The sequence below is a fragment of the Cupressus sempervirens genome, chromosome 4 (assembly GCF_028749045.1).
Source record: "Cupressus sempervirens isolate cs-2001-9-10 chromosome 4, ASM2874904v1, whole genome shotgun sequence".
Taxonomy (NCBI): domain Eukaryota; kingdom Viridiplantae; phylum Streptophyta; class Pinopsida; order Cupressales; family Cupressaceae; genus Cupressus; species Cupressus sempervirens.
Genome location: NC_143121.1, coordinates 305,398,424 through 305,411,727, shown reverse-complemented (window position 1 = coordinate 305,411,727; position 13,304 = coordinate 305,398,424).

Genomic DNA, 13,304 nt, shown 5'->3' with positions numbered 1-13,304 from the left:
TACAAGACTTCAAAATCTTATTCAAAAATTTTGTATACCTCAAAATCTTGTAAATCCCCCTAAGCTGATCTGCCATTACCTTTCTTGGGACCAAAATTATTTTGCTAAATATGTCTTATGTTGGTATATCTAATACTCTTTGCGTTATTTGTTGTTATTATATCTATATACCCTGTTTCTACTTGCTATACTTTGTATATGTTTTCGATTACATCTCCTTGTAGTTTTGCATCCTTTTGGCTTTATTACTTCCTCAAAATGTGAATTGGAATATCTTCCCCCTTTGGATATTCTTTATTGATTCCATCAAAGAATGTATTATGTAACCATTATTTTTTCACATCTTCCCAAAACATTATATCTCCCCCATTCTTATTAGATGCAATAATGAATTGAATTATACTCCCCCATTCTTACACCCCCACTTTCTTGACACTTATTTCAAAGGGTCCTAAGGATAAATAGAATACTTCACCAAAAATGTTTTATTTACCTCCATAATCATCTTGAGAGAAGCATCTCAATTATCTAAAGCTATCCCCAATGACTTGTGATGGATGGTTATCTTTGCTGCAAGATGAACAAGGACTTCTAAAGTAGAAAGATTAGGATCTTTCTTTATAACATTTTCTACATGGGCTTTTTCTTTATGGAGTATTTCCAGATGTGGAGTTATGGAGGATTGAATTTTCATCAATTTGGCCTTAATATTAGCCTCCTCTACTGTCAATATAACCAATTCATTCTGTGTGTGAAGCATAGCTGCAAAATGCTTCTCGCTCTAAGCTAGATCATTTGGTAGTTCAGTGCTAGAAATATTTAGGTTTTTCTCCAAGATCAATATCTTTTCACTTGTTTCCTATGTGAAGTATGATGAATCACACAACTTATTGTACAATGAGAATACATTCTCAAGTACTTTCTTCACTTTTTCAATCTTCTTTGCCAATTCAACTTGTGAAAGTGCTATTTCACTTGATATCTTCTCATTCACTTTCATTTGAAACTTCTTTTCTAACCATTCCAATAATTTGACATTAGTTTCTAGGTCCTCATTCTTTACCTAGTCCACAATGTTGGACAATTTCTCCATAATGAACTGGGTTTCATCAAGTACTTGCAAGCTGAATGCAAAAAGAAATAAGTCCTTGATTTCCACCAGTGCTTTCTTATGCTTATACTTATTTTTGGGTATCTATTGCCTATTCCTCCTCTCTAGAGCCTCTTGCACTTCATTTATTTGTTGTAGGTTCATGGTTCTTGATTCGTAGTTGGGTATGACTATTTCTTCATCAAGTTCAGGGTCTCCATAGTGAAGTACCCTTGCAACCTTGGTAGTGTTCAAGCCTGGTGCTAAGATCTAAAATGGTACTACATCAGTGCTCAGCTTCTTATTTGGAGTCTTCGAGGTAGGAAAGTTCACCAATGTTTGTATTTCCTACTGCTCCTTAGGGGTTTTCTCCTCTTCTTTCTCCTCTTCTCTACTACCTTGATCAATGATGATAATTTTTGGAGGTGCACCTTGGGTTTGTGCTAGAGGAACATCTTGTTGTGTTTGTTCCTTTGTTTGCTCCTCGACTACTGTTGGTACTTTTATTGTAGAATCAACTTTAGCAATTTTATCTTGTTCTTCTTGTTCTTTGGGTTGATCTGTTATAGTTGTGGGAGGTTGTGTAGTTTGTTCCTATGTGCTTTCCTTCTCCCTTGTTATTTTTGCTACAAATTTTTGCAGTTCATCAACACTCACCAATACTAGATTTGTACAAATTTGTGCCTATAATGTAGATTGGTGAAGGATCTTTTTGAGATCCTCTATAGTTAATGGATTGATGTTCTGACTTGAAGTGTTAAGAACATCCTTTAGAATTATTTTATCTGAAAGTTTTGTGTGTGGAGGACTTGGTGGTGGCAATTGTGTGTCTTAGACACTCTATTTAGTCTATTGCTCTTTATTTGTTGCCTCTTCACCATGTGTCTTCCCTACTTTCTTTTTTCTGTCTCTTTCTCTCCTTCATCTTTGTCTTTCTCTCTTTCATCCTCCTTTTCATTCTCTTCTTCTTCATCATCATTTCTACCCTCAAATGGGTCTTCTTTCCCTTATTTCATAGTTTTCAAACCATATCTCAATTTCCAAATTTGTGTGGGCTTTTGGACAACATCTTCTATTTGGTTCTATCAAATTTTGAAGGGATGCAAATTTTCTCCCATACTTCTTGCTAGCCTTTGTTATTTTACCTTTAGTAAGGTTTGGCATTACATGAGCCAATGTAGACTCTCTTATTTCTTTCTCCATCTTAAGATAGTAATGTCATTTATTCTCAATCAGTGAGCTTAGCTCCTTAGGCATTGAGTTATCTAGTTCATTTGGGGTAGTCTTGAACTTAGACATCATAGTCTAAATGGACTCTTCCACTATGTTATGTTGTCCATTTGACAAATTATTGAATTCAATGGTCTTTAGACAAAACAAATCTACATTATCTCTAATATTATTGCAAATTTTTTCTAATTTAGATGTGGCAGAATGGCTTACCAATCTAAATTGATCTTCATTAGACTCTGTTCTTTCCTCGTCTGATTTTGGGGGTGCAACATATCTTCTTCTTTTCTTCTACTCTGCAGGCCCCTCTTTTTCTATTGCCATTTTTTTTCCTACACTTTTTCCCCTTGTGTTGTATCCCTAGTGTCAACCCTTGTGGTTGGCTTGGCTAGACTTGGCTTTGTAGGTTTCTTCTTTCCTTTGGGTTGTGCAGGTGGTTGTTTTTCTACTTTCCTTTTCTTTGGCTTAGCCTTTGGTGCTTCTTGTTCAACACCTTCCTTTTCATCTACATCCTCTCCCATACCTTGGTTTAGGGAAAGTGGCCCTTGATCTTGTTCCTCTTCTTCACCCTTGACATCTTCACCTTCTTCCTCTACTTCCTCTGCAATTCCTTCCCCAAATTTAGCTTTTAACTTCTTTACAAGCTTGTCCTTCTTCTTCAAAGTGGAGGTAGTCTTCAAGTTCATATCCACCTTTGATCTCACCATGTCATATGTTTCAAAATGTGGTGCATCCTTGTAAATTTCTTCTTCAAGTAGTGCAGTTATTGTTGTTGATGTTTTATCTATGTTTATTTCATACCCAAGAGGTCTCAACCATCTCACTCTTGATATGGCTGCTTGTGTGTATGTGCAATCAATATCTACAAGGAAACATACATCATTTACATGTTTCTCCACTAAATAAACTAGAATTCTAAGCCTCTGCTTCATTTACTTCTTAAAGTCCTCAAAATAACTTGTCATCAAAGTTTCCAAATTGGCTCCCATTTGCTCTATGTATTCATTGATTTGAGCTATAATAGACCTATCATTTCTCCATGCAACCTTTCCAAAACAAGGAAATTCATTTTGAACATAAAAGAAAATACACATCAAAATTGCACCAAATTTACATTGGGCTCCCTTGGTTCTCCTCATTTCTGCTAGATTTTCATTGATTCGTTGTAGTTGCAGCTCTACAAGATCATAGGTATGATCTTTCTTCACTAGTTTGTATCCAACATCTACTACAATACAAGGCAGAATATTGATTTTGCTAGATTGATAGAATTTTTGTTCTATAACCCTGATAGCAAAATCAACTAGAGGGTCTTGGATAGTGTCAATTGTCATCCCTCTCTTATTCCACTTTGCACCTATGTTTTTCTCAATTACATCCTTGGCATCGCTCCTAAGAATCTTTGACCGATCTAGGGTTGGGTACCCTATCGCTCTATGTAAAATTCTCTTTGTGAGTTTGACAGGGCCATCCTCCAACCATAAGCTACCATCATGCATTTGGATCAACACTAGTATAATCCATTATGTCTTAAACATGGTAGGGAATTCTAGGGCACACATTAAACCCTTTTTTTCAAAAATTTTGTACTTTTCCTTCAACACTCCATTTCGACACAATTTCTCATATGCCTCCCTCATCTCCATGTCACCTATAGCTCCACTTTTGCAATTATAACATTTTCTTAACTCTTGAACCATTACAACCTTTGGAGGAATGATGGGAAGGGATCTAGTTGGGTCGTTTTTATATGCAACCTCTGAGATTAGATGAAAAATAGGTTTTCTAACCTCTTTTGATACTAATTTGACCTTAAATGATTCCTTCTCCTAAGCTTTTCTAGAGCTAGATGTCATTTTACACAATCTGGGGTTTCAACACAAAGAAAACATGAAGCTACGTACCTCAACATAGTCATAAATAACTTGAAATTGATGGAATCATGCTTGGAATGTTGTAGAAACCTACTTACATACTAGATTCTCTACTTGGGATTCACTCTGGGCTCTTTCTTGTCTTTGCTCTTCATTCTTGATGAGGAAAAATGATTGAAAATAAGATAATATTCCCTATTTTCATTGCATTTAATTCTCAGTACGTTTACAACTATCCACTTAGCTTCTGAAGGATTCTACATTACTCAACTTCCATTGGAGTATTACTTGCTCGGCTTCAACTAAGATTTCTTCTTTAATTGACACCCTCTACCAACTCATCTCCTACTTATCATTCAGCTCCTATAGTCTTTGACAATCACCTCAAGGCTTGTACTAAAATTTTACTCGGTAGTTGAGGGAAACTCAGAAACATAGTGCTTTCTTGTCTAGGAACTGATGTATGATAAAGCTTTGTAAATCAATTCCTGATGCCTTTCTTGCTTGATTTGGTGAAGTGTGATCACTTGACTTGTTAGATGAAGTGATCCCTTCATATGAGTGCGGGTGACTTTGACCTAGTTGGGCAATTCCTGCTGATATGACTAGTCTTCAAGCAACTAAAACATGTGGTTTAGCTCAACCATCTATTGTAGTTCCTTCTTAAATGTGTCCTTATTCAATTTTTAGGAATGTGTCCATATTCCTGATAGTAATGATAGCTATACCTAGTGTTGTAGTCCCAATTGTATTGATGACCATGATTAACTACCCTTGCTACGTGATTTGATGTCCATGTAGGCTTTGATCTGTACTCAAAAGCTCTATGTCCATACTTCTTGCAATTGTAGTAGTGACCTTAAAATCTTGGTATTCTGATACTCCTACTCCTACAATCATGTGCTTGATGTCCTTTCTTTTTGCACTTATGACAATAACTTGCATTCTTAGGTTTATCATGCTGATGGGAATTCTTACTTCTACACACATTAGAGGTATGTCCCTTTTTACCATAGAATGAAAAGTACGTTTAGTGTTCTTACCTTTCTTATTCCTTTCTTCTATAGTCTTGGAAGACTCTCCTTGTTCAGTGCTAGTGCAACCAAGTCTTGAAGTGTCATTGCTTGCCCTTGGTGATTTTAGTAGCTACTTGAAGTACTTGATGGCCTCATTAGGTTTGTTGAAGCTCTCTACAATATCCTTCTCTCTTTTTAGGTCATTTTTTAGTTGTTCATTCTACATCTTCAGTGTAGAGATCTCAATGTCCTTGACATTTAGTTCATGATGTGCATTCATCATCTAACTTAGGGTGCCCACCTACATGTTTGAGATTCTTTTAAGCTCAATCGACTTTTCTTCTAGTCTATTGGCAAGGTTTCTCTTGTCTTTGTATAGCATAGCCTTGTCTTCAATGGCTCTTTTCTTCTATTCAGTCACCTCACAAAGCATCATGGCTTGTGATTCTTGTTCAAGTTTGAGTATCCTAATTTCTTTTGCTTAAGCTCTATTCTTCTCCATCAGGTCTGCTACTACTACATCAAATTCCTTAGAATCTCCATTTGAAAATAGATTTGAGGTGTCAATCTTCTTGTACTATGTGTCATTCTCAACTATGGGAATCTCTTTTCTTCTCTTTAAGGATTTCTTCACTTCTGCTCTAGCTTCTTCCAAAGCATGTAAAGAAAGTTGTATGTTAATTTCCTAATTCTCTATGATTTCCCCAAGTTTTTAGACTTCCATTTTTAGATCTTTTCTCCAAACTATAAGGCTCCTTCTTGTGAGAACATAGCTCTAATACTGATTCTCAAAATTAACAAGTGGGAAGATTTACTTCTTGGGGGGGGGGGGGGGGGTTTAGGGCGGTGAATCAGAAGTAACTAACTTTAACCTTTTCAAATCATTTTTGTTGAAACCATTCACATGCATCTAATTCATCTAATAAATATGAAAGTAGAGACATGCATGAAAATAGATAACACACAAATTTGGTAACCCAGAGGCCCTCCAAAATGAGACGGTAAAATTGGGGTGGGGATGACACCCACAAAATATCACTGCAGCAATGTATAACTATTCAAGGTTACAATGTTTGACCACTTCCAATGGTCTACCTTGTGAAAGGCCTATCCTATTAAAGACTTTACACTCTATTAAAAGTGACCTAGTTGAAGGATTTCACTACCCTGCTAAAAGTAGGCCTGGTTAAAGGACTTTTTCACATTCACTTGGAATGCCACCTTGTTAAAGGATTTACAAATGACTGCTAGGCCAACCTAAGTCATAGGATTTTCATATCTAATACAATTTCTAGAGAGTATTAGAAAGCCTTGACCTGATTACTTGCAATCTTCAATTGCTAATTATAGATCCTTGTTCTACTCTTACTGATCTAATCCTTGCTTGATCTGATATAACACTCTTCAAAGTTCTGATACTCAGTTCTTGATCAACTAAATTCTATAATGCTATTCTATTCTTCACTAAGTCTTTTAAACTCCCCTCTAAATTTTTCCATAGTTCACCCATACACTTCTCTCATCCACACATACAATGGAATTTCATCCTCCTTTTAAATATTTCAAAGACTTAGGGTTGGGTATGAATCTATGATCAATATTAGATCTTCATTTCCTGCTCATTTCTTGCACTTTTCCTATTGGTTCCATCCCGTGTCCATTTTTCTTATTGGTTGCATGCTGATTGCATAGGTACTGTAAAAAATTTGATCTTATCTTCAAGATCCTTTGAGATTCATCCTATGTTGGCTCCAAAATCAGTTTACATTTGAGTTTGTGAGGATATAAACTCATATGTTGATTCTATGTTACTTCGCGCATACTAGTTGTTGATTCTTTCCACATATAGAAAATTTGGCTCACTTGGCTCCTATAGAAATTCTACCTCACTCAACATCTATAGTGACTCGGCATCTATACATCACTTGGCACTTGAACTCCACTTGGCACTGAAAGATTTCTCAGCACCTGAAGTTCACTCAGCATCTATTGAATTCTTTAGCTTTGCACACACTGTAGCTTAGCTTCTATATTATACTCAGCATCAACTAAAGAATTGGTTAAGTGTGTTACCAGTCAATTATCAAAACCAATCTAAGACCAACAAATATAACTTGGTCTTTTTTGCTACACACAAAAAGAAGTATGTTATGTTTTTTGCAAAAATCAAGAACTATTTTTTGTGTGCACAGGGTTTGACCCACCTAATCTTATCCATTTCATAAAAAATCTTGTAGTTTAGAAAGTAGATTCATAGTACTAAAATTTATATGTTTTATAGATCTTATCATTTTTAGTGGATGACCCCCAAATGTCTTGTCCAAGTTTAGGTTTATCTTATTTTAGAAAAAATGTGTCCACTTATACCTCGTTTTGTACACCATCTTGGTGCACTCACCCTTACATGGGTTAGTTGATGTGTACTATCATTATGCCAAAACTCCATTGTAACTTGTGAGAATTGAAAATTTTCCTTCTTTGCACACCTCCAATGCTTAGGCTTGATGGTGCATTTCAACATCAAATAAAATGATAATCATTGGCATTATTCAATAGCCCCCTCCTCATCGAATTGTGCCAAATGGTCATACCATATATCAAATTATAATTCTAAAATGAAGAGGAAACACAATGGCCATTTACATGGTGCATCTATTATTATGATTCATCGATATAGTGAAAATGACAACCTTTGATGCAATATCTCTGCTATTAAACTTTCCATTTTAATCCAATGGTTTACAAGTGATTTTAGTCCTCAATGCTTATGTGACCATTTTTTGAATCATATCTTCAAAGTATAAGGAATTGAATATTGATAACTATGTTACACTACTCTTCTCTTCCTTTCCCTTAATGCTCATGTCATAAGATCTCTTATGATGATTCATTTTCTGCATATCATAGTGAACAATAGAGCTTCTTGGAGGTGCACCAACTTTATTTACAATCATGAATATTTTTCTTCTATATGTGAGTTCATCAGGATGAGAAAACTTCATATTTTAAACAAACAACCTTGCATGACATCCCATGAGCATCTCAATGCTAGAGTTGAATACACAGATTTTGAAAAATACTTTCTCAAGATAGTTTTGCTAATTTGACATTTGAATTGAGTAAAACTTTAACACTTTTTAACTATAAAAATGATTTTAATTCTTATTGTGAAATTCAATTTATTAGTTAAAAGTGTTAGATTTTGTTCTTTAGTATTAAGCATGTAAATAAGAATTTAGCCATAACTACTTCACATACTATCATTATCCCTTGAACAGATAGCCACTATATCTCTCACTAGTCTACAAATCTTGGATTGACACTTTATTTGTAACTAAGGATACTTTCACCGAAATTATATCCTAAATTAATCCAAAGAACTAGACCTTAGTTTAACCCTATAAATTCTATCAACAAGATCAGTTAGCATTAATTACATTCAACAACATGTGAGGAAGTTTAGATACTTGATTAAAATGCATTATGCTATGAAGTAGTGGAATACTGACTATGAAAGACCTTAATGTATCATGTCCCCCAATTCTATATGCCTAAAATAATAGGACAATTAATTTTAATGCTATTATTACTAAATAATAAATAAATATAATATTAATATAATTAATGACCACTTGTTATTACTAGTGATGTCATCACTCAAACCTCCATAAGTAAAACACTACCATAAAATAAAGAGTGCTAGAAGAATATCTTGAATCAAAATATAATGAATGGAGAGAATTTTTTTTTATTTTTTAAATGACATCTTCTACAAGAAGAGGAAATAGAGACATGCAAGTTGAGTCTACCAATCTACTAGACTTACATCACTACTAGATATAAAAAGTGTTTCAAGATACCCATCACCTAATTGGAACATATAATATTTTAGTTACTTCAAATAGGTATTAGCTATCGTATGGTGTGGGCAACCCCTTTGACTAAATATCAGAAGCTCCCTGAGGAGCAAGGGTAGTGTTTACCCAGCTGACCGAATAGACATTAATTTACTATTTAATATTCAAGTAAAATTATAAAACAGTTATTTTAGAATTTTAATATTATCAATAAATTACAATATATAGCAATCCCATTGGCTGCATAGTCATTTGGAGGAGGAAGGGTAGCATCTACCTAGCTAACTAGATAGACATTAATTTATTATTTAATATTAAACTAAAGTTACAAAACAACTATTTTAGAATTTTAATATTATTAATAAATTACAATATACAACAATCTCATCAGCTACATAGCCATTTGCAAGAGGAAGGGCATCATCTACCTAGCTAATCGGATAGATATTAATTTATTATTTAATATTAAAGCAAAAACACAAAACAACTATTTTAGAATTTTAATATTATTAATAAATTACAATATACAATAATCTCATCAACTACATACCCATTTGGAGGAGGAAGGGTAGTGTCTACCTAGCTGACTAGATAAACATTAATTTATTATTTAATATTAAAGTAAAATTACAAGACAACTATTTTAGAATTTTAATATTATTAATAAATTACAATATATAGCAATCCCATCAACTACATAGGAATTTGGAGGAGGAAGGGCAATGTCTACCTAGCCGACCAGATAGACATTAATTTATTATTTAATATAAAGTAAAATTACAAAACAACTATTATAGAATTTTAATATTATTAATAAATTACAATATACAACAATCCCATCAGCTGGATAGCCATTTGGAGGAGGAAGGGCAGTGTCTACCTAGCCGACCGAATAAACATTAATTTATTGTTTAATATTAAAGTAAAATTACAAAACAAATGTTTTAGAATGTTAATATTATTAATAAATTATAATATACAACAATCCAATCTGCTACATTGAGTCCCTTGTCAATCTAGTTTATATGGCTTTGGCATTATGTCATCCAATATGAGTTCATGTAAAAATTATCCTTCTTTGTCTCTCTTACTTTAGAAGTTCCCAATATATTTTTAAGCAACATGTAGACTTATATATTGTGTGCACCAGTTCCTTCTTCAATGTAACTCCAAGTAGACATATACTAAATTAGGTTAATAGATTTTGTTTTGTCTAATTTTTTTTGAAAGAGTAAAACTATTTGAAGTTACTACATAGGTTATAAATGAGAAGTGATTTTGGGAAGACATCAATAAATTAGAGTAATGTGGACCAAATTGTCCATTTTTAGCTAAGAGGTTTAGCTTTCTCTTTCATAAACCTTTTGGAGCTTGTGGCCATGAAATTATAGAAATTTGATGAGGAAAATCAATGTCTAGTAAAGAAATATCTATTGAAGCATGCAGGCATGAGCACAATGGAAAGACAATTACATAAGCCAAACACGAATTCCTATATAGAACGGAAAAAGAACAATCTAAAATTAGAAAAATCATATATCAATGAAGGAATATTTTCCATAAAAGATGTAAATTAAAAGTGATATATTGTAGAGTCATTTGATTTGTTAAACAATCCAAATGATAGAAGTTTGTTCATCTGCAATCTTGGTTACAGAACAAAAGTGCTACAAATAATGTTGGTAAAATTTTGAAACCACAATGAAGGTAATTATTCTAAAAATAATAGTATACTGGAGTGTAGCAGAAACTTTAATGGCTTCTATTGATATACCAAAGTAGAAAGGGAAATAAGTTTGGAAATTTAGGAGTTTTGAATAAATTTTACCAAAATATAAAAAATACTATAATCATCTAGATAATTCCATCTACCAAGATCAAGCTCGAAACCTGACAAGGCTTGATGATTCATTAATCTCCTCATATAAACATGTCATTTCCATATTTTTCAATAACTTCAAAAATATTCAAAAAGCAATGGTGTGGCAATGCTTTCCCAATGCCAAATAATAGGGAAATAAGAATAAACAAAATTACAAAGATGTGTAGGTTAATAAATTATCAAAAAATGTATCAGACACAAGACACAAAGAAAAAATAGATTTAATGTGGGAAACCCTTCCAAGAAAAAACTCACTACCCAAAACCATGAGGAAACTTTTTTATTATAGTAAATGAAATTTACATACAACAGTTTGGATTTTCATAGGCTCAAACTACCTTTACAATCAACTTGATTTCATCAACATAATTTCAAACAAATTTTTGCAGCCATTAAAACACTACAAATTTGTTACAAAATACCACAAATGGTTATAGGAAAAATGGTCTGCCAACTATCTATCATATGTGGATGTCTTTGGTGAACACAAACAGCTTTGATCAAATAGATGCTTCAGTCACTCCATCATTCACCATACTGCTTGACACCACTATACTGTCTGGCACCACTGTATTATCCAACAACACTGTACTATCTAACACAACATACTATTCATCACCACCATACTATCTAGCACCACAACACCATCATACACCACCCCTCCACCATACAGCTCTTCCATTATATGGTCTATATGGTGGACTCCTCCACCACTTTGGCATTCATAACAATCTCCCACTAAAAAAAGTGCAGAATCACTCACTCAACATGGCTAACATGACTTATAGGTATTAAGCCACATGGAGTTTGTGTACTATTGTCACTTAGGTTTGCACCCTTGTCCATGGCCTATGCGTGAGGACAACCTAGTGAAACATGGAAACAATCTCCAACCTGTGGGATTTGAACTGCGAGGTTGAGTCTCTGAAGAAGGCCGGCTTCCTCTTACTATTAGGGTGCACCTATCTACTCTTGGAAAGGAAAAGGGAGAAGAAGAGCACAAAAGCAAATCTACCTAGTCTAATCTAAGGAGGTGATGCACCAAAATAGACTATTTGGAACCATTTCTACCCATATATGCGCTACAAAACCAAAATAACATTCAAAAGACATACACACCCAGACTTATATCATTCAGTAACCACATACAGATCAGGAAACCAAACTGAATAACACAAGGAAAGGATTTCACTTATTTATTGTCCAATAGGCTGAAAATAGACATAGTATAGAAGCCACAAATCTCAACAATACACCAATGAGAGGCAAGACAGATGCACATACACATTGATGGCTGAAGGAGATGATACAAAATGTTATACAACTCAGAGAAAAAGGAAATTTTACACTGCAGATCTGCGAGTAGTAGCAGAGAAATCAGAAAAAGGAGTCCTCCCTTACAAAAACAATAAAATTTGCCTTTACAGCTCAGGCATAACTGAGATCTTTTGCTGTTGAAGTGACCCTGCAGCTACCTGGCATTAAGTCCCATGGAGGACAATCATGGAAATCTGAGGTAAACCTAGTCTTGTTGCAACAGGTGTCCTGAGAGGACTGAGAATGGTGCCATCGATGTTCTGACTGGTAGATGGATCGAATGAGATGGTGCAGTGTCTCCCTATGTTTCACATTCATTTCTAGTAGGTCGGGATTGATCATGAAGATCAGATCGCAAGATAAAATTGATCACCTTCGCCCCTTAGGTTCATGAATCAACGGAGGTCAGAGAGTCAACCTAGTTTCACAACCAAACTAGGCCACGTGGGCCAATCCCTTCTTTCTGTACTACCACCTGGGAAATCCTCTGCAGTTGACCTCCTTTATTGAACTAACCGCACCACCTTTCAGACTTTTATCATTAACTGTAACTGCCAGCCGCTAACTACCATCCTTGGTTGAGCCAGCGAGACACATGTCAGCAAGATGCTATGTCGCCATGGTAAAGATCGCACAACTTTACCATAGCGAGATGACGCCTCCCATTGATCTGCCCTGATCTGACGATCGTGAAGCCTCGCCATGATTCGTGCTTTCTTTATCTTGGGCCCATCATATCTGGCGCTATCTCAGTAACCACACCACACTTGAATGACACCTGGTAGTACCTAACTGATGTACCTTGTTGCAACCTGGCCCCATAATCCACGTGGCGGATGGGTATTATGTTGCTATGGTAAAGATCATACAACTTCACCATAGCGACATGGCGTCCTCCATTGATTCTCCTTGATCTGATGGACAGTGATAGATACTGCTCCTCGGTGCATCAATCAATAGGAATCGGCCACGTATCACTATCTGTATTTCCTGCGCTGACATCTGAGACTCACCGAACACGTGGCAGAAGGGTGCTAT